We start from the raw sequence: 19871 nt of genomic DNA, 5'->3' as shown, positions 1-19871 counted from the left end.
AGGATTTGAGATTCATGATCAAGAATCTCATGTGTGTAGGTTGAAGAAGGTTGTCTATGGGCTGTAGCAAGAACCCTGAGCGTGGTATGAGGATCGATAGCTACTTGATGAAGTTGGGATTCACTAGGAGTGAAGCTGACTCGACCCTTTACTTTAAGGTTGAAGATGACAATCCTCTCATACTGGTGTTGTATGTTGACGACCTCTTTCTAACAAGTGCAGACCCGCTCATTCACAAATGTAAGAGGGAGTTGGCTTTTGAATTTGAGAGGAAGGACCTAGGACTGATGCACTGTTTCCTAGGACTAGAAGTCTGGCAGAAGCCAGGGGAGATTTTCCTATCTCAAGGAAAATATGTGGTGAAGATATTGGAGAGATTCGATATGGTGGACTACAAGCTCGTGACTACCCTGATGGAGCTTGACTTCAAGAAGTTAAGCAGTAGTGCTGCCAGACCCGTTTTACGAAATGCAATTGAGTATCGTCAACTCATTGGAGCATTGATGTTCTTGGTGAACTCTCGTCCGGATATATGTTTTGTAGTCAACACGTTGAGTCAACATATGGTTGAGCCTCACCACTCATATTGGATTGGTGCCAAGAATCTGTTGAGATATCTTCGTGGCACAATCACTCCACATAAGCATAAGCAGCATTATTTGGTTGTGTGGAATAACTATAATCAGCATTGGATCCTTGGATACCACCATAATAAATCCCACTCCATGGATTTGGATCTGTTTGTTGAGGCTGTGTGACATAACCATAACCACCATTGTATCCTTGTCCACCACCATAATATGCCCCGTTCCATTGATTTGGATCTGGTTGCTGTGTTTGAAAAGACCCTGCACGCTGCACTTGTTTATTTCTTCTCCAAGAAAGCCGAATTGGTCTCTGACCAAGAACTGTACCATGTAACATTTGCAATGCTAACTGTGCAGATGCCCTGTTGCTGCTTTAACTGAAACTAATTTACTGTGGATGCTGCTGATAGTTTGCATTTGGAGCGATATTAATGAACATATTTGCGTCTTGAGGTTGCGTTGCATAAGCATAACCAGCATTATATGGTTGTGTGGCATAACTATAATCAACATTGGATCCTTGGATACCACCATAATAAATCCCACTCCATGGATTTGGATTTGTTTGTTGAGGCTGTGTGACATAACCATAACCAACATTGTATCCTTGTCCATCACCATAATATGCCCCATTCCATTGATTTGGATTTGGTTGCTGTGTTTGAAAAGGCCCTGCATGCTGCACTTGTTTGTTTCTTCCCCAAGAAAGCCTAATTGGTCTCTGACCAAGAACTGTACCATGTAACATTTGCAATGCTAACTCTGCAGATGCCTTGTTGCTAAACTGGACAAATCCACACCGCTTGGGGAAAGCTATCTTTGCATGCACAAGCTCACCACACTGGCCAAATGTCTCCATCAGCATTTCCACTGTCACATTGGGATCTAAGCCACCAACAAACAGAGTAGTATTGTTTGGATCATTCTCTGGGTCCAACTCGACCACTTGAGGAGGATAGGGTTGTTGCACTTGTTTGTTTCTTCCCCAAGAAAGCCTAATTGGTCTCTGACCAAGAACTGTACCATGTAACATTTGCAATGCTAACTCTGCAGATGCCCTGTTGCTAAACTGGACAAATCCACACTGCTTGCTGAAAGGTTTCTTTGCATGCACAAGCTCACCATACTGGCCATCAGCATTTCCACTGTCACATTGGGATCTAAGCCACCAACAAACAGAGTAGTATTGTTTGGATCATTCTCCGGGTCCAACTCGACCACTTGAGGAGGATAGGGTTGCTGATAAACAGTAGTTTGCTTTGTTATGGCAGGAGTTATTCGCATAGGTCTGGAGGAACAACATATTCCATTCATTTCTGTTATAGCCCTAGCCTGCTCATTCCCATCCCCAAATGTTACAAACGCATATCCTTTTGAACGGCCTGTAACCCTATCAGTAATGACCTTTGCTCCTTTTACAGATGGGTATCTGGCTCTGAAGGTCTCTCGCAGCAGCTCATTTGTGTCATCGGATGCCAAATCTCCCACTAATATAGTAAAATATTCAGAACGATTTTCTCCACCGGTATTCGTTGCCCAATTTAGCCTGTAAAATTGTTCAGCCCTGGGCATCTCTACACCATTGTATATTTGGAGAACCATCTGGGCTGTTGCATTGCTTGCAAAATCCAAGAAGCCATAACCCTCTGAATGTCCAGTCTGCTTATTGCGTATGATCTCAAGGAAAGAAGGTCCTGGGTAGAAGCAAAACATTCGTGCAGATAATTCTCATCCATCCAATGCTGCAAACCTCCGATCCAGAGGGTACTAATATCGTCGGCCGAGTTCACTTCTTGCCGGGATTGCTGCACCATAACCTGAGGTTGAGGTTGGGGTTGCTGAGGCATCATCAATTGTTCTTGATATTGTTGCTGATGGGAATCGATCGTGGGCTCTGCAGTGGGATCTGGCTGCATCATTCTGAAATATTTAAAAGAATGCCAGAAAAATCTCCCGGACACAGCGCACTGCAGGAAATCTATGGCAACTCGAAAGGTACGCAAAAATTCTATGAAGGCTGGGCAGGTTTTAATCCAGACTTTAGAGAGCTACAGCTTCTGTCCACTTATTTTTTTCAGAGAGCAGCTTCTGTCCACTTATATGCTCGAAAGGAATACAAGAAAGTAAGACTGTATGTTGGTAATAGAAGATGTGTAGGTTCTATATATATTCGCCTTTACCAGTCCGGGCCTGGCTTGTACTATCAAAATGTGGATGCTTCCTTTTGTTTGGGTTTGTTGAAGTTAAATGTATTAATTTAAAGAAAACGTTAAACAATGGAAATGAGATTCTTATTTATGATCGTGCCTTTACAAGAATTTGATATTTTTGTAGTAAGCAATCTCTATGGCTCAATATTTCTCAATTAGGTTTATAATAAGCATGTCACTTATTTCGAATAATGTTAGAAATTATTGAGCTTTTTTTTTAAGGGTGGTGAATATTATAATTAATATAATCTTCTTAAAATATATATGATTTTTGAGAGAATAGATAATATTATTGTGTATAATTTTATATAAGACTAGATCCTTAATAATGATAAACATAGTATAATATGCAGTATCTTGTTACAATAAGATTGTCATTTTTAATATTGAATTTCATTAATGTTGATGTTATGATACATGACACTTGTGGGGTGTTCTCACCTATCAACATATAGCATACCATTTACACTACTAGATTTTTACATTTTCGGAGTCACTTTGATCACGACAATACTTGACAATATACTCCTATTAAAATTATTACATTACAATATACTCCTATTAAAATTATTACATTACATATTATAATAAAATTCAGTGTCTAGAATAAACTTGATTAATATTTTCTTATTAAAGTTATCAAAAAGAGTCTTAATATCCACACTCCAAGGTACCAAACCAAAGCCTATGATTCTAGAAATAAATTTCTATACTCCAAAAATTGAAAAATTCACATCAATATAATTATTAGTAAATATATAATCACCTACATATAGGGTGGTTAGTATGTCAGGAAATCTTGTCCTTTAATATTGTATTTAGAAATAATAAAATATTATTTCCATTAAAAAAATATAAAAATAAATAATAGAAATAAAATAAAATAAAAAATCTTTCAACTTGAAGCATACATAAAACATTTCAATTTGTATCTTAATTTTACATCAACTTTATATAGAGAAAGTAATTGAAAATAAAAAATTTCTAAGCCAATAGACATGTCTATTTCTAGATAGACCTTCCAAAATTGTAATATAATTATTAGTAAATATTAGGTGGATGATAGAGAATTAAGCTCCATGGAATATGTTGGAATATTCATATTTAGTTATGCTCTTTTAATTAATTTATCTCAAATTAATTAATTAAAAAATATGTCATATCAACAATTACTATGTTGGGTATATGGTGTTGATAAGTCATGGTATTGGCCCATGGCATTGTAACAAAATATATTTACAAGTTAAAGATTTCCATGGTAAGATGGAGGTGAATCTCCATGATTAAGAATATTGCTTAACTCACACATTAATTATGTTTATAATAATTATAATTTAAAATTTAGTTAAAATTTACTATTATTTTTTAATCATGTATCATAGGATAAGTGTTTTGATGCTTATCATGGATTGATGTCTATTGACATTTACCAACCATTTAATTTATATGGTTGCACTAGTTTAGTTTATAAGTTCTTTCCTTCACTACTCAAAATCAAATTAACACATTGCATCTAAAAATAATATTGTATTATGCTCCAAATCAAGAAATGTGTAAGTGACTTAAAAAAACAACAGAAGCAAAAGACTAAATTTTGGTTTAAATGAAATAATATATATGTTGAGTAACATCTCATATATACATAAAAAGAAAGAAAAATACTTGTTACCTTTCAATATGAGGAAAATATATATTTAAAAATATATGAATAAAAAAAATAATATTTTGTCTGCAAAGGGTAGCTCAAGTGGCAATGGCCGTGGAAATAAAGTCTCACAAAGTCTCACAAAACCAGAGATATACATGTAGAAATTCGAAAATGAAAGGGTCCTACCAAACTTACAAAAAAAATATTAATATAAACAATATATTACGTAAATAAAATATTTTAATATATATATATATATATATATATATATATATATATAAACCCAAATATCAAGCTTTACATGCAAATGAACTCAAATAAATCTACGCTAATTACACTGGCAAATTATGCCACTTTCCCATTCATTAAATTTTCTTTTGGTGGTAAAGAAACATCTTAAATTCCTCTTGGGTCGTGTAGCCTCCCTATCTTACTTTTTCCTAAAATGCAAACCCCACTACATAATATGCCATTTTTGGCTTAGGCTGGGAGTACGAGGTTTCCACTCTTGTAACAGTGTACCCACTCAATAATATTCCCTCTTTTCTCGTAATCACCTTCCAATCTCTGTGCTACCAACTTGAGTGATGTCGACATATCCATGTTGTAAGTGTGGATTGAGTGAGGCCAGAAGTTTAAGCACCGTTTTAAAGTGTTAAATAATGAGAGTGAGACAAGAAGTTTAATTATGGTTTTAAAGTTGTCAGGCCAGGGTAACTCCAGCTATTGATGAACGCAAGACAACTTGATATTTCACATTAGATAACAATTATTTATATACAAAAGAAACGGATCAGTTCATCTTCTAGATGACTGTCCGGCTTCACCTCATCCGTTTCGGATTAGGTGTCAACATTCCCCCCCTTAATCTGAAGGGATGTTGGTGAGTCCAAGCATCGTTCTGAATCTTTCAAGCTTTTCTCTTCCAAGCGCTTTGGTGAAGATGTCTGCAATTTGTTCGTTTGTGGAACAATGACGGAGATGGATTGTTTTGGCCTCAACATGATGTCGGATCAGATGATATTTAGTATTGATGTGCTTAGTACGATCATGGAACTTTGGATTTTTGGCCAACTTTATTGCAGATGTGTTATCAATCATGAGTGGAGTAGATTGTATTTGTTTTACTTGCAAATCTTCAAGAATTTTCCTGAGCCACACAATTTCTTTCGTTGCTTCAGCTGCTGCCACGTATTCTGCTTCTGTTGTGGAATCCGCTGGTACTGATTGTTTGCGTGATCTCCAGGAGACAGCTCCTGATCCAAGACTCATAGCATATCCTGAAGTAGATACCCCAGTTTCTTTGTCTCCATCGAAGTCTGAATCAGAGTATCCAATCAAGTTGAAGTCGTCCACCTGTGTATACTTGATTCCAAGGTCTTGAGTTCCCTTCAAGTACCTTAGAACTCTTTTTGCAGCAGACCAATGTCCCTCACAAGGCTTTTGCATAAACCTGGAGAGGATTCCAACAACAAATGAAATGTCTGGTCTGGTAGTAGTGAGGTAGATGAGACTTCCTACAAGCTGTCTATACCTTGTTGCATCCTCAAATTCCTTTCCTTCAGTAGATGTGAGCTTCAAGTTTTGTTCCATTGGAGTAGAAAGGGGATTGCACTCTGTCATGCCAAATCTGTATAACAAATCTCCAATGTATTTCTTTTGAGAAAGAAATATGGACTTTGGATGTTGGGTTACTTCAATGCCAAGATAGTAATGAACATAGCCCAAATCAGTCATTTCAAAAAAATTTCCTAATTCTTTCTTTATGGATGCAATATAGCTTTCATTGTTCCCTGTCATTAAAAGATCATCTACATATACCACAAGATATACAACTGTTTTGCCAACTTTCTTGACAAATAAAGTTGCATCATCAAGATCAAAATGTTTGAAGTTGAGTTTCAGAAGATGCTCAGTTAGTTTTTCATACCAGGCTCGTGGTGCTTGTTTGAGGCCATACAAGGACTTCACAAGTTTGCATACTTTGTGTTCATGTCCTTTCACAGCAAATCCTTCAGGATGGGACATAAAAACATTCTCTTTTAGATCTCCATTCAAGAATGCAGTTTTTACATCCATTTGATGGACTTTCCAACCGTTCTGAGCAGCTAGTGCAAAGAGTGTCCGGATGGTGGCCCATTTTGCTGTGGGAGCAAAAGTTTCCTCATAATCGACCCCTTCCTTCTGTGCAAAACCTTTTGCCACAAGCCTAGCTTTGTGCTTGTCAAGTGAGCCATCAGCTTTGTACTTGTTCTTGTAGACCCACTTGCAGCCAATTGGTTTGGTTCCAAATGGAGGATCAACCAGCTTCCAAGTGCCATTCTTTATGAGGGCATCATACTCCTTTCGCATTGCTTCTTTCCATTCATCATGAGAAGCAGCTTCTTTGAAGGAAGTTGGTTCAAAATCTGTAGACAAGTTCAATTCACAATCATAAGTAACATCCATATCAACAGGTGAATTAGAGTTATCTACATCACCTCCATCTTGTCGGTTTGAATTTCGGGTTCCTGATTTTCCAATTTCATCAGGATGAACACTTTCAAGTGTCTTTGTCAGCCACTTTGGGGGACCTTTCTGAGATGGTCCAGGCTGTTCTGTTGATTGAGTTGGGTCTGAATCAAGATTGAGTCTCCCAATTCTATCAATTACATCACTTAAAGCATCATCCGTTGTTGGAGTGTCATGCAGGGGAGATTGTTCTTCAGAAGAAGATTCCACATGTTGATCTAGTATAGGAATCCCCCCTTCAAGATGTGGAATCTGATTATCAAACTCTTGGAATGATTTTGGTTTTGTGAATCTATCCAAGCGATCAAGTTGCCGCTCAACAACACTGTCAGATTTGGATGATTCAAGAAAAATGACATCTCTAGATAAAACAAACTTTTTATTTACTTCATCATAAAGGCGGTATGCTTTAGATGTGTTTGAATACCCCAGGAAGATACACTTACGACTTCTTGCACCAAGTTTGTTTCTATGTACCTTTGGTATTAAAGCATAACAGGTGGAACCAAATATCCTGAGATGTTTGACCGAAGGAACATGTCCATACCACAATTCATAAGGAGTCTTGTTTCTTATAGCACTAGATGGACATCTATTCTTTATATATGCAGCACATAGAACAGCATCAGCCCAAAACATTGTCTTTACATTCTTGAAGAAAAGCATAGATCGTACCATATTCAAAATTGTTCTGTTCATTCTTTCAGCTACACCATTCTGTTGAGGATTATAAGGCACAGTTGTTTGATGTTTAATCCCATGTTGGCGAAGATAGTGTTCAAATTCATTTGATGTATATTCTTTTCCATTATCAGTGCGAATAGACCCAATATGAGATTGTGCATCATTTTCAATCCACTTATGAAAATTCTTAAATGTTTGAAAAGCATCAGATTTGTTCTTCAATAAGTAAACCCAACACATTCTGGTGTAATCATCAATAAATGTCATGATATATTTATTTCCATTTGCAGAAGGAACAGGCATTGGACCACATAAATCTGAATGAATAAGTTCAAGCTTCCTATGTGCTCTTGAATGTGAATCATGAAAAGACTGTTTGCTATGCTTTCCTAGAATGCAAGCATCACATTGTTTATGTTTTCTAGGAATTGTAGGCAAACCAGCAACACCATTTTTCTTCAACAAGCGGAGACTATCATAGTTTAAATGCCCAAATCTAGCATGCCATAATAAACTTGATGGAAGTGTACATTCTTCATGATGAGAAATATATGAGAAATGTTGTGCATGAGCAGAGGTTCCTTGCAGTTTAAGGAGTCTTTCTTCTTCTATACCCCTCATGACAAGTGAGTGGTCAGATGCCTTTCTTACCTCAAGCTTGCCATCAAACATGTGAATGGAGTGACCTTGCTGGCGGATGTGGACCAGGGACAGCAAGTTTCTCTTCAGCTGTGGGAGATATAGAACATGATCCAGAAGAAAGTCTGGAAGACCAGGCAGTTTAAGCCTGATTGTGCCAAGCCCTGATGGCTTGATTTTTGACTGATCTGCAAAGTATACTGCTCCATCAACATTGTTAGTGAAATCTTCAAAGAAATCTCTCCTATGAGTCATATGACAGGTTGCTCCTGAATCAAGCAACCAGTCATTTTTCGAAGAAGCAAGTGAAGCATTAAACAAATCTTCATTTACTCCAATATTAAATTGTGCCTCAATATAGTGTGCAGATTCGGGTGCTTTACCTTTGTCTGAGTCATCAGTTTTACCTTTCTGCTGATTTCTTCTCTGCTCAACTTTGTCCCATGGTAGCTTGCATGTAGAAGCATCATGTGATCCATTTCGTTTGCAGCGAATGCAATGCAAATCTGCCTTTTCTGCTTGAGAATGTCTGCCCCCCCTGCCTCTGAAGTATCTTCCTCTTCCTCTTCGTCCACCTCTTCCTCTTGCAGAATCTTGAGCAGGATGCTTTTCTTTGTGAGCAAGGCAAACAGTCTCTTCAGAAGATTCAGGGACTGTTTTCTTTCCAAAGGCTTTCTCTCTTTCAGCAAACTTTTTCACAAGAGAGTCAAAGGTTATATCTTTAAGGTTTCCATTTGCTTGTAAAGACTCAAGATAATTGGAGTAGGTAGGATAGAGTGCTTTGAGAAAGGCAATAAGAGAGATATCCAGCTCAACCTTAGTGGATTTTATATCATGCATTATAGACTTTATTTCAGATGCAAGAGCAAGAGGATCATTATTTTTCAGTTCAAGAGTGAAGAGTTTAATCATGAGCTGAACAACTTTAAGTGCAGAATGTGTATCATAGAGTTCTTTCAGCTTTTGTATAGCTTCAAAAGCAGTGGAATAGCAGGAAATATGACGACTTACTTCCTCATTGACAGATGCTGCAATCAATGCAAAGGCTTTGCTGTTCTTGTTTTCCCAAATGGCAAGTTCTTTGTCTGATGTGGGCTGCACAGGGTCTCTGTCTTCTTCTCTGACACACACACCTTTCCACAGCTCATTGTAGATGAGGGTGTGTTTTACCATCCGAGACCATTCAGAATAGTTCTCCTTGCCAGTGAGAACTATTCCGACCATAGAAATGATTGAGTGCATTCTGTGAAAAAAAAAAAAAATTATCTCTGCCAAAGAAAACTTCTGTTGATAGAAAACTTCTGCTGGAAAAAAAAAATCCTTATATCACAGCAAGACTTCTGCTGGAAAAAATCTTATATATATATTAGTGTTCAACAGAGAAAAAGAAAGCGCTCATATGTATCTTCAACATATATCACTGTTCATTAGAGAAAAAGGAGAGTGCTGGTGCTGTATCTTCAACATATATCACTGTCTCAATGAAAAAATCAAGGGCGCTCACTGCTTATATCTCGCATCAATATATTCAACATATATTAATATCACTGTTCAATATATATATTCAGGGCGCTTACTGGTTATATATCAAAATCCCGCAACAAAACATATACCAATATGTCACAGTTTAAAAAGGAGGGCGCTCCGATGACTTGATGTTTTCAAATCCCGCAACAAAACATATACCAATATGTCACAGTTTAAAAAAAGGAGGGCGCTCCGATGAAAAAAATTCAGGTACCACACCAGCTATATATGACAGAAATGTCACCGCCCTCGGGTTTCCATTCTCAATACAAAAAAAAAGATTTAATTCAGGTACCACACCAGCTATATATGACAGAAATGTCACCGCCCTCGGGTTTCCATTCTCAATACAAAAAAGATTTAATTCAGTACCACACCAGCTATATATGACAGAAATGTCACCGCCCTCGGGTTTCCATTCTCAATACCAATAAAAAAAAACGATACCAACTGGTTTTGCAACGCAGTCACCACAGCTATACCATGTCAGATAATCGAACTCACAATATGCTTTCAGACATTTACGTTAACAACCATCCAGCTGGTGAGGAACAGGCATTAAACGCAGGCTTACCACGTTTACAAGTAATGCAGCATTAAATTCAATAAATATATCTACAGGTCTCAATATATGACTGCGCAGGTCTCAATAGCACACGGATCGACCCAGGTATCGGAATTTACAGTTATAGATGCCCTGAAAACAGTGATTTTGCCATGTGGGCCTCGTCATTTCGAGCCAGAAAAGCTCCCCAAAACATTATTTGCTACAGAGGCCGAAACCCTGATCAGTTAATTCGCGGAAAACTCATACAATGAATCGGTTTCAGGATTGGAAAGGAAACAAAATCCAAGGAAGTGAAATGAGAAAGATAAAACTAAAACCTTGAAGCCAGCGTTCGTTGGTTCACTGTCCCAAATGCCGAGAGGCGTTTCGCTCCAACGAGAAGCCTTCTCGAAGCGACAGACAGAGCCCAAAAAGCCTATACCCCAGTGCTCCAAAAACGTTACCTCAATTCAACGTACTGGCAGCAACGTTCTTAATGGCAGAGGGCGCAGACTCATGAGAGGTCAGTGTCAGAGAGCGCCAGGCCAGGGCAGTCAGAGGCAGCGGATTCAGGCAAAGGGAATCACGTCAGAGGGGCAGCGGATTCAGAGGCAGAGCTGCTCTTAAGAGAGGAGTTACAACTAATTTAAGAAACCTGAGCTCTGATACCATGTCAGGCCAGGGTAACTCCAGCTATTGATGAACGCAAGACAACTTGATATTTCACATTAGATAACAATTATTTATATACAAAAGAAACGGATCAGTTCATCTTCTAGATGACTGTCCGGCTTCACCTCATCCGTTTCGGATTAGGTGTCAACAAAAGTGTTAAATAATAAAATTATATATATACTAGCAATTGCCCCAAAAGGTGTAAGGAGAGGCCGATAGAATTGTTAAATTGAAAAAGTTGACTTTGTTTTGAAATAATAATTATTGTATTAGATTTAGGTTGTTTAGTGTGTTTGTGTTAAGTTGGTAATATACAATCAAAATAATAATTGAAATATTGAGATGATGAAAGTCCCATAGTTTGTCTATACATATCAAACAAGCCCCTCAGTTCTCTAGCCCCTTAGGTTCTCTACATTTTACATATCCTTTCATACATCACAAAAAATAAATAAATAAATTTTATGGGGATTTGAATTTGATATCTAATTTTAACATGCTATTGTTGCATTTTCATTAAAGTAGAATTTCTCTCATTTATATATATGTTTACTATATGTAGTAATTCAAAAAAAATTATTATTAATATGTTCATTGATTTTTTATATATATTATTATTTTTAATCTAGTATATAAAATTCTGATATGATAAAATGAATTATAAACTTACATACTTAGAGATTGTTAATATGAGACCATTGAAAAATGCTTATAAATTTTCTCAATTTACTAAAACATGTTTTAGGTTTTCCCAATTTACTAAAACCATACACAAGTCTCTGCACAATTTGGTAGGACTCACCTCTTCTTCAAAGAACTTGGTAGGACTCACCTCTTCTTCAAAGAACCTATTAGTTCTTTTCCCTTCCAGGGTCTACCATGAGTGTTTACATCTTTTCCATAAGGTAACAAAGTCTAGCTTGTTGTCTCTGTCTCTCTTGAATATATACCAATAATTATTCATGAGGAATATATGTTGACAAAAGAAACATGCATTAATAATCAAACTTAAGAATAATATTGTTAATAACAATATTTTAATGTATATATAAAATAAAATAAAGTAATTTAAATTTAAAAATTTCTTATATTTTCTTTAAATGTGTCATTTATTTCATTTTTAAGATGGAATTGATATATAAGATATAAAAATAATAATAATAATAATAAAGAAAAGTTTAATATAGGTTATACATCAAATATTTGAAGATGCATGTTGAGTAAAAGATTTTAACATCAAATATATAGAGAGAGAAAAAGTGAGAGAATTCTTATTCCATTAATAAATTCTTTCTAATTCAAGGTATAAGGGAACTCATGATTAATTTGAATTTGGTATATAAAAGAATATTAATAATAAAAATAATTAAATATATGCAAGGAAGAAAAAATATTAATACCAAAAATATTTAATATGTGTGTAAAAAGAATGTGTGTTGCTCAAAACCAACATAGATCCGTCTAACCTCAGATCTACCAAACATAGATCCATCTAACTTCAGACCTATCAAGAGTTGAGAGGAATAAATCTATTAAGGTGCAAACCTTTATTCCTCTGCTTGGTAAATTAAATCCCTTAGAAATTATTTTTAAACACATAAAAAAAAAATCCCCATTATTATTATTATTAAATATATAAATTGTTATGTCTACTACATTCTAATTATAAATAGTGATTAAGTCCACATTCTAATTATAAATTTTTATTAAATCCACATTCTAGTTATTAAGTCCGCATTTTATTGAGTTGAAGATTAAGAAAATAAAAACAATACAAATTATTAAAACATATTTAGAAAGAAAAATACATTTAACACCTTCTAAATGTTACCTAATTATTCCACTTTTTATTTTTTTCAAATTTAGTGATTTTTTTTTTAACTTATATTTTTTTTATATTATTTAAAATATGTTTTTAAATATATAAATACATTCAATGTGAAAAAAAACTTGTAAAATTGTATAAATTCCATAAAAAGTTCATCCAAAACTCATAACAATTAGACTACCATTATGCAAAAACCACTTTTATTTTTTTTCGGAAATTTTATAGAATTATTTTTTTAAAAACTTTATAAAACATAACTTGACCATGGAAGAAGAAAAAAGAAAGATATTGTATATAGATTGGGAGCCCCATAATTTCCCACAATCCACACTGCCAACTTCTGCACCTGTATTGTGTTGCTGTTGCAGCATATAAAATCCTGCAAATGTATCATTGGTCGGTAAACCCAAATTTCCTAAGGAAGGAATATGTTGTTGTGGGTGGCAAAATTGCTTCAGCTCTATGCTTGTCGGGAGTCCCTGAAGTAAATTTCCCTGACTGTTCATCAATGGTTGCCCAAATTTGCCTCTATTTAAAGGATTAGAGTTTACACCATGAAATGCTGCTTGTAAAAGCAGTGTCCGATCAATGTTTGGCAGGCCCAACCCATTGTTTGGATTCACTTGTCCAAGAAGTTCAGCTGGTAATGTCACCAGTGCTTGACGTGATTTTTGACCTGATGCCGCAAGCCTTTGAAGATCCAGCCTTCCAAGTAAACCCATAGGTCCAACACCTGCTTCTGTAGTTCCCCCAAAAGAAGAGTTCATTCCACTTGGCTGTTGTGCCACTCCACTTAACCTTTTCAGATATAGCCTATATTTCTGAGCAGTGAAATAATAAGACCAATTAAAAAGTTACATTGTTCTCAGTTGTAAATTCTAATAATATGACAACAATACTGACAAAAGCAAATATATTAAATACAGAGTAAAGTCAATTGAATGATGAATCCTTTCCCCTATCTCCTCTCTTAATTTTAACTCTCCAATAAATACATACAACTCAGTTATGAACAAGAACCCAATAATAGGCACAACGTAATTGTGATGAAATAGAAAGGATCTAGCATAAACTCTAATAGCAGAGTTTGTGGAAGCTATAGTTCCGCACAATGTGACAACCCCATAAAAAAAGAAAGGATTGCTGAAAGGTTCAGCATCAGGTCAAATGAGTTCAATGAAGCCAATTACATCTAAAAAATACATGCCCACTTCCATATGAAACAGAGAGCAATAGGCATATAAGACATCCACAAAATATTTCAATCACGTTAATCTAAGATGAATTAGATAGGGAAACAAGGAGTTAAGGCATGAAGGTAGGTCATATAAGAAATATTGAAGACTACAGAAATTTTATACGAAGCCATAATCAGGAGCAACATGACAGGAAAATATTTAAATGAAAAAAATGAAGCTGCAATTACTAGTAACATAATCAAGGAAAACTGCCCACGAGGCATAGAACAGTCATCAATAGGTTGCACTGTTAAGAAACTCCTTGTGTGAAGGTCACCACTACAAAACCCCGTGGTTCTGCTAACAGATACAATTAAATTAAAAAAAAAAACAATTAAAAAAGAAAAGGAAAACTATAGCTAATAGCATCAGCATAATATCAAAACAATTGCAAGAAGAAATCCGACAATTTCACAAAAGCATGAAACCAAGATGAAAGATCACTATCAAACACTAGTGACTACAAACCTTAAATTCTTCTTCTGCTATAGTCTTTTGAAATTATTTTTCTTTCTTTTAAATAAATCTATGGAAACATAGGTTGCTTAAATTTTTACTCGCGTTGGATGTCTCTGCGTCTAAAGATTAACCTATCTTCTAAATTTGAGTTAAATGCCCTCTTCCTTTTGCTTAGTTTTTTAAGCATGCCAGATATCTCTGTGTCTCAGAGGGTTAACTTGTTTCTTCTAAATTTAAATTTGAAAACCTCTCATTCAATCAAGATAGCTTTAAGTTTTCTTTAAAATAAAAAATGATTTTAACCTAAATTTACAAAAATCACCATGTCCAGTTTACATATAAGTTCATACTAACTCCAATGGCTATTATAGCCGGTAATTAAGCTACACAAATTAAGCGGTTCAATACAAATGTTGTTATGGGAATTGAGGTTGATCTGAAACTGCTAGAATCTTTTGCAGATACTCAATTTCATGACAGTGGCTTGGATGAGCTTGAAGGTGCAACAAATCCAAAAAAGTCTTTGTTAGAGGCAAGGCAGTGGGTTAGTCTTTTATTAAACAACCATCCAGAGAATTTCATGAATCCTGTTATAAGGGAGAAGCATTATAGTTCTTTGGATTACAGAAAGGTGGTCATGATTTCTGAGAAATACAGAGATTCATTTGATAGACTCTTTGGAACCTTTGGTACATGAACTTTGAAGCAAAATGCAAAGAAAAAATCACTTGAGACATTGATAAAGAGACTGAGAGAGTTGAGTTGATGTAATGATGAAAATGCTTTATTTATGGAGTTGGAAAATCGTCATTTTGTAGGGTTAATAACCTTGTCTAATAATCATTACTGGAAAAGAGGCCATTGCCTCAATTATTCTTCTTTCTAAGTTCCTCATCCTATTGTTTTGTAGTCACCATCAATAGTCACAGCGGATGTTCTGGTAAAATATTCCTCCTCGAGAGCAATGGAATCTTAGTTAATGGACATTTATAACAAATTCTTGTGAATTGTGGAGGATGGAGAACATTGTACATCAAGATGGGGCTCCATTCATGTATTATCACATTTAAAGCCTTCCAAGCTCATGTATTCATGATTTTTCCTTTTTATTGTAGAAAATATATCTAAAACAGCTAGGACAACATTTGAAATTCTCAAATTCTCTTCCTTTTTTGGTTGAAGCATGTCAGCATTTTTAAATACTTGTGAATGAATCTGGACCCCAAGAAATACATGTTGAGTCAGAAAGTCTTGTGGTTTTCTTTATGTTCTTCTGCGTTTACATGCTGCTATGTTCTCTTTTTCTCTTCCAATATAAAGGACTTACATTCCCAGTCTGTTTTGTCTCCTATATCTTTTACTCTATTTCAGATTTAATAAGTTGTACAATATCAATAGCAGCTCAGAAGGTGGGAAGGTGGGCCGGCAGGCAGTGTAGACTCCAAATATCACAAAGGTTCTATCAACCTATATTGTGAGCTATCCGATGCATTATACTTGTCTACTATAAAAAAACAGTGGTTGGATTCCTATTATGTAACATGGAGCTGGCATTTTGTTCCTTTTGATTCCAAAGTTTCAAATTCAACTTGCCATTAGATCTTATCTAATTATTTATTAACCTACATGTTTGAAACCACCATACCCACTATTAAATCCCCTAATGTTGAGTGCAGTTTCTGTTGTTTCTTTGTTGATTTTGCTAGGTGTTTGATTCAAGAGCACATATTTTGAACCTGAGAATTAATTATGAATGAATGAAACGTCTCTACATTGATAAGGATGATTGAATGCCAATGCAAATATATATTACCTTTCTTTGGGATATCAAGTCTTGCTTTAGCACTATTGTGAATAGATGGCAGAGTGCAAGGAAACCATCTGATGCTTCCCAAAGTTGGACTTTTGCACCAACATTTGTGTATGCATTTCAACTTCCAGGGCTATTGTCCCTCGCTCTCTTGATTTAAGATTGGCCAATACAAAGAGGCTCTGGAAGAGATGCAGCACTCAACCAGACAAGAATATATTGCGTCTCTCAGGAAGTACATGGTTTTCTTAATGTATTTTATTTATTTAAAACATGTGTATATATTGTCCCATATATTTTGGATATTTTCAATGAGAAAATTTTCATTAATCCACTGAGTTTCACATTTTTTTTAAGAAGTAATAGACCGTTGCTTTGATTAATTTTGCAGAAATAGTAGTGGCTTTTCAAGGGGTGCATCAAAATATCCATTGATGCGAACGGACAATCGCACCACTTGTCATAGAAATTTCCAGAATTTGCCAAGCGAACAGACAATGGCACCACTTGCCATAGAAATTTCCAGAATTTGCCACTCGAACAAATAATGACCACTCGCCATTGAAATTACCGTTGGCACGACTAAATTAATTGGAAATTGCACGACACAGTGCACTGCACCCTTATTCCTAAAAAGGGTGATATGAAGTTTTATAAAATTTTATTTTATAAGAGTTAATATCAATTTCTATCAAGTTACTGTTGTTTTTAGTCGATTTATTTTAATTCAAAACTTGCAAAAATAATAAAATTGTTTAATCTTAATCAATTGAACCTATTGCAGAGAACTTCCAACTTTACCTATTTAAAGTACAAATACCAAAACTTCCAATTTTACCATTTAAAGTACAAATACCTTTCAACTTTATCCATTTAAAATACAAATATCCTTTAGAAATAGCAGATTGAAAAATTAAAACAGTAACCAAAAAATCTATGACTAATTTACTGTGGCTGCTGTAACTGAAACTAATTTATCTATAACTAATTTACTATGGCTGCTGTAACTGAAACTAATTTACTGTCGATGCTGCTGATAGTTTGCATTTGGCGCGATATTAATGAACATATCTGGGTCTTGAGGTTGCCTGGCATAAGCATAACCAGCATTATTTGGTTGTGTGGAATAACTATAATCAGCATTGGATCCTTGGATACCACCATAATAAATCCCACTCCATGGATTTGGATCTGTTTGTTGAGGCTGTGTGACATAACCATAACCAGCATTATTTGGTTGTGTGACATAACCATAATCAGCATTGGATCCTTGTCCACCACCATAATATGCCCCGTTCCATTGATTTGGATCTGGTTGCTGTGTTTGAAAAGACCCTGCACGCTGCACTTGTTTATTTCTTCTCCAAGAAAGCCGAATTGGTCTCTGACCAAGAACTGTACCATGTAACATTTGCAATGCTAACTGTGCAGATGCCCTGTTGCTGCTTTAACTGAAACTAATTTACTGCAACATATTTGCGTCTTGAGGTTGCGTTGCATAAGCATAACCAGCATTATATGGTTGTGTGGCATAACTATAATCAGCATTGGATCCTTGGATACCACCATAATAAATCCCACTCCATGGATTTGGATCTGTTTGTTGAGGCTGTGTGACATAACCATAACCAACATTGTATCCTTGTCCATCACCATAATATGCCCCATTCCATTCATTTGGATCTGGTTGCTGTGTTTGAAAAGGCCCTGCACGCTGCACTTGTTTCTTTCTTCCCCAAGAAAGCCTAATTGGTCTCTGACCAAGAACTGTACCATGTAACATTTGCAATGCTAACTCTGCAGATGCCCTGTTGCTAAACTCCACAAATCCACACCGCTTGCCGAAAGGTATTTTTGCATGCACAAGCTCACCATACTGGCCAAATGTCTCCATCAACATTTCCACTGTCACATTGGGATCTAAGCCACCAACAAACAGGGTAGTATTGTTTGGATCATTCTCTGAGTCCAACTCGACCACTTGAGGAGGATAGGGTTGTTGATAAACAGTAGTCTGCTTTGTTATGGCAGGAGCTATTCGCATAGGTCTGGAGGAACAAAATATTCCATTCATTTCTGTTATAGCCCTAGCCTGCTCATTCCCATCCCCAAATGTTACAAACCCATATCCTTTTGAACGGCCTGTAACCTTATCAGTAATAACTTTTGCTCCTTTTACAGATGGGTATATGGTTCTGAAGGTCTCTCGCAGCAGCTCATCCGTGTCATCAGATGCCAAATCTCCCACGAATATAGTAAAATCTTCCGAACGATTTTCTCTACCCGTTTTTGTTGCCCAATTTAGGTTGTAAAATTGTTCAGCCCTGGGCATCTGTACACCATTGTAATTTTGGAGAACCATGTGGGCTGCTGCATTGGTTACAAAATCCAAGAAGCCATAACCCTCTGAAAGTCCAGTCTGCTTATTGCGAATGATCTTAAGAGAGAGAAGGTCCTGGGTAGAAGCAAAACATTCCTGCAGATAATTCTCATCCATCCAATGCTGCAAACCCCCGATCCAGAGGGTCCTAATCTCGTCTGTCGAGTTCACTTGTTGCGAGGATTGCTGCACCATAACCTGAGGTTGGTGTTGCGGTTGCTGGGGCCAAAACCTAGCTTCGGGAGGCAGGGGCATCATCAATTGTTCTTGATGTTGTTGCTGCTGGGAATCAATCGCCGGTTCTGCCATGGGATCTGTCTGCATCATTCTGAAATATTTAAAAGAATGCGAGAAAAACCTCCGCCACACAGCGCAGTGCAGGAAATCTACGTCAGCTCGAAGGGTACTAAAAAATTCTATGAAAGCTGAGCAGGTTTTGATCCAGACTTTAGAGAGCTACAGATTCTCTCCACTTATATGCACTCGAAAGAAATGATAGAAAGTAAAACTTTATGTTGGTAATCGAAGACGTGTAGGTTCTATATATATTCGCTTTATATGTTGGTAGCCAATCGGTGTTCTAAGCTTCATTTTGTTGGGGTTGGTTGAAGTTAAATGTATTAATTTAAAGAAAATGTTAAACCATACCAATGAGATTCTTATAGTTTTAGGTTACTTCTGATATATTTCGAGGTTTTATATAAATTTAAGAATTATTAAATTTTGGGTATTAAACTTTTGCAACTTTGCCACGTGGAAGGATTAGAGATTTTATCAACTTTGTTGGGCAAAAACTTCGTTGGAAAAAGTTTTTTTTTAAATAATCTTTATTCCTCACCCTATGTGTTATCTTATTTTTTGAGGACAGTTGAATTGGTTTTCTCATGAGATGAGTGAGAATTAAGCCAGATTAAATATATGACTTGATATTTGTTATGTTTTAGGTTTGATTTAAAAAAATTTAATATTTGGGATTACTATTATGTTTTTAAAATTTTGTTATAAAAATTATATATATATATATATATATATATATATATTCAAATTTGTTATATAAAATTTTATAAGTATTTTGGATAATTTTTATTTTATGTTATATGTATGATTATGTTTTTCTTAGAAAAGTCT

At 35.7% G+C, this 19871-nt stretch overlaps 2 pseudogenes; both read right to left on the bottom strand.

The window, feature by feature from the left end:
- Positions 1-975: 975 nt before the first annotated feature.
- LOC149195837 (polyadenylate-binding protein RBP45A pseudogene) lies at positions 976-13623 on the bottom strand (annotated as a pseudogene).
- A 4202-nt stretch (positions 13624-17825) lies between these two features.
- LOC149195836 (RNA-binding protein L pseudogene) lies at positions 17826-18971 on the bottom strand (annotated as a pseudogene).
- Positions 18972-19871: the final 900 nt, after the last annotated feature.

The sequence above is a fragment of the Pinus tabuliformis genome, chromosome 2_2 (genome assembly GCF_031772625.1).
Source record: "Pinus tabuliformis cultivar Carrire ecotype Pingquan chromosome 2_2, CPIR1, whole genome shotgun sequence".
Taxonomy (NCBI): domain Eukaryota; kingdom Viridiplantae; phylum Streptophyta; class Pinopsida; order Pinales; family Pinaceae; genus Pinus; species Pinus tabuliformis.
This window is presented reverse-complemented; position numbering and strand designations above follow the sequence as displayed.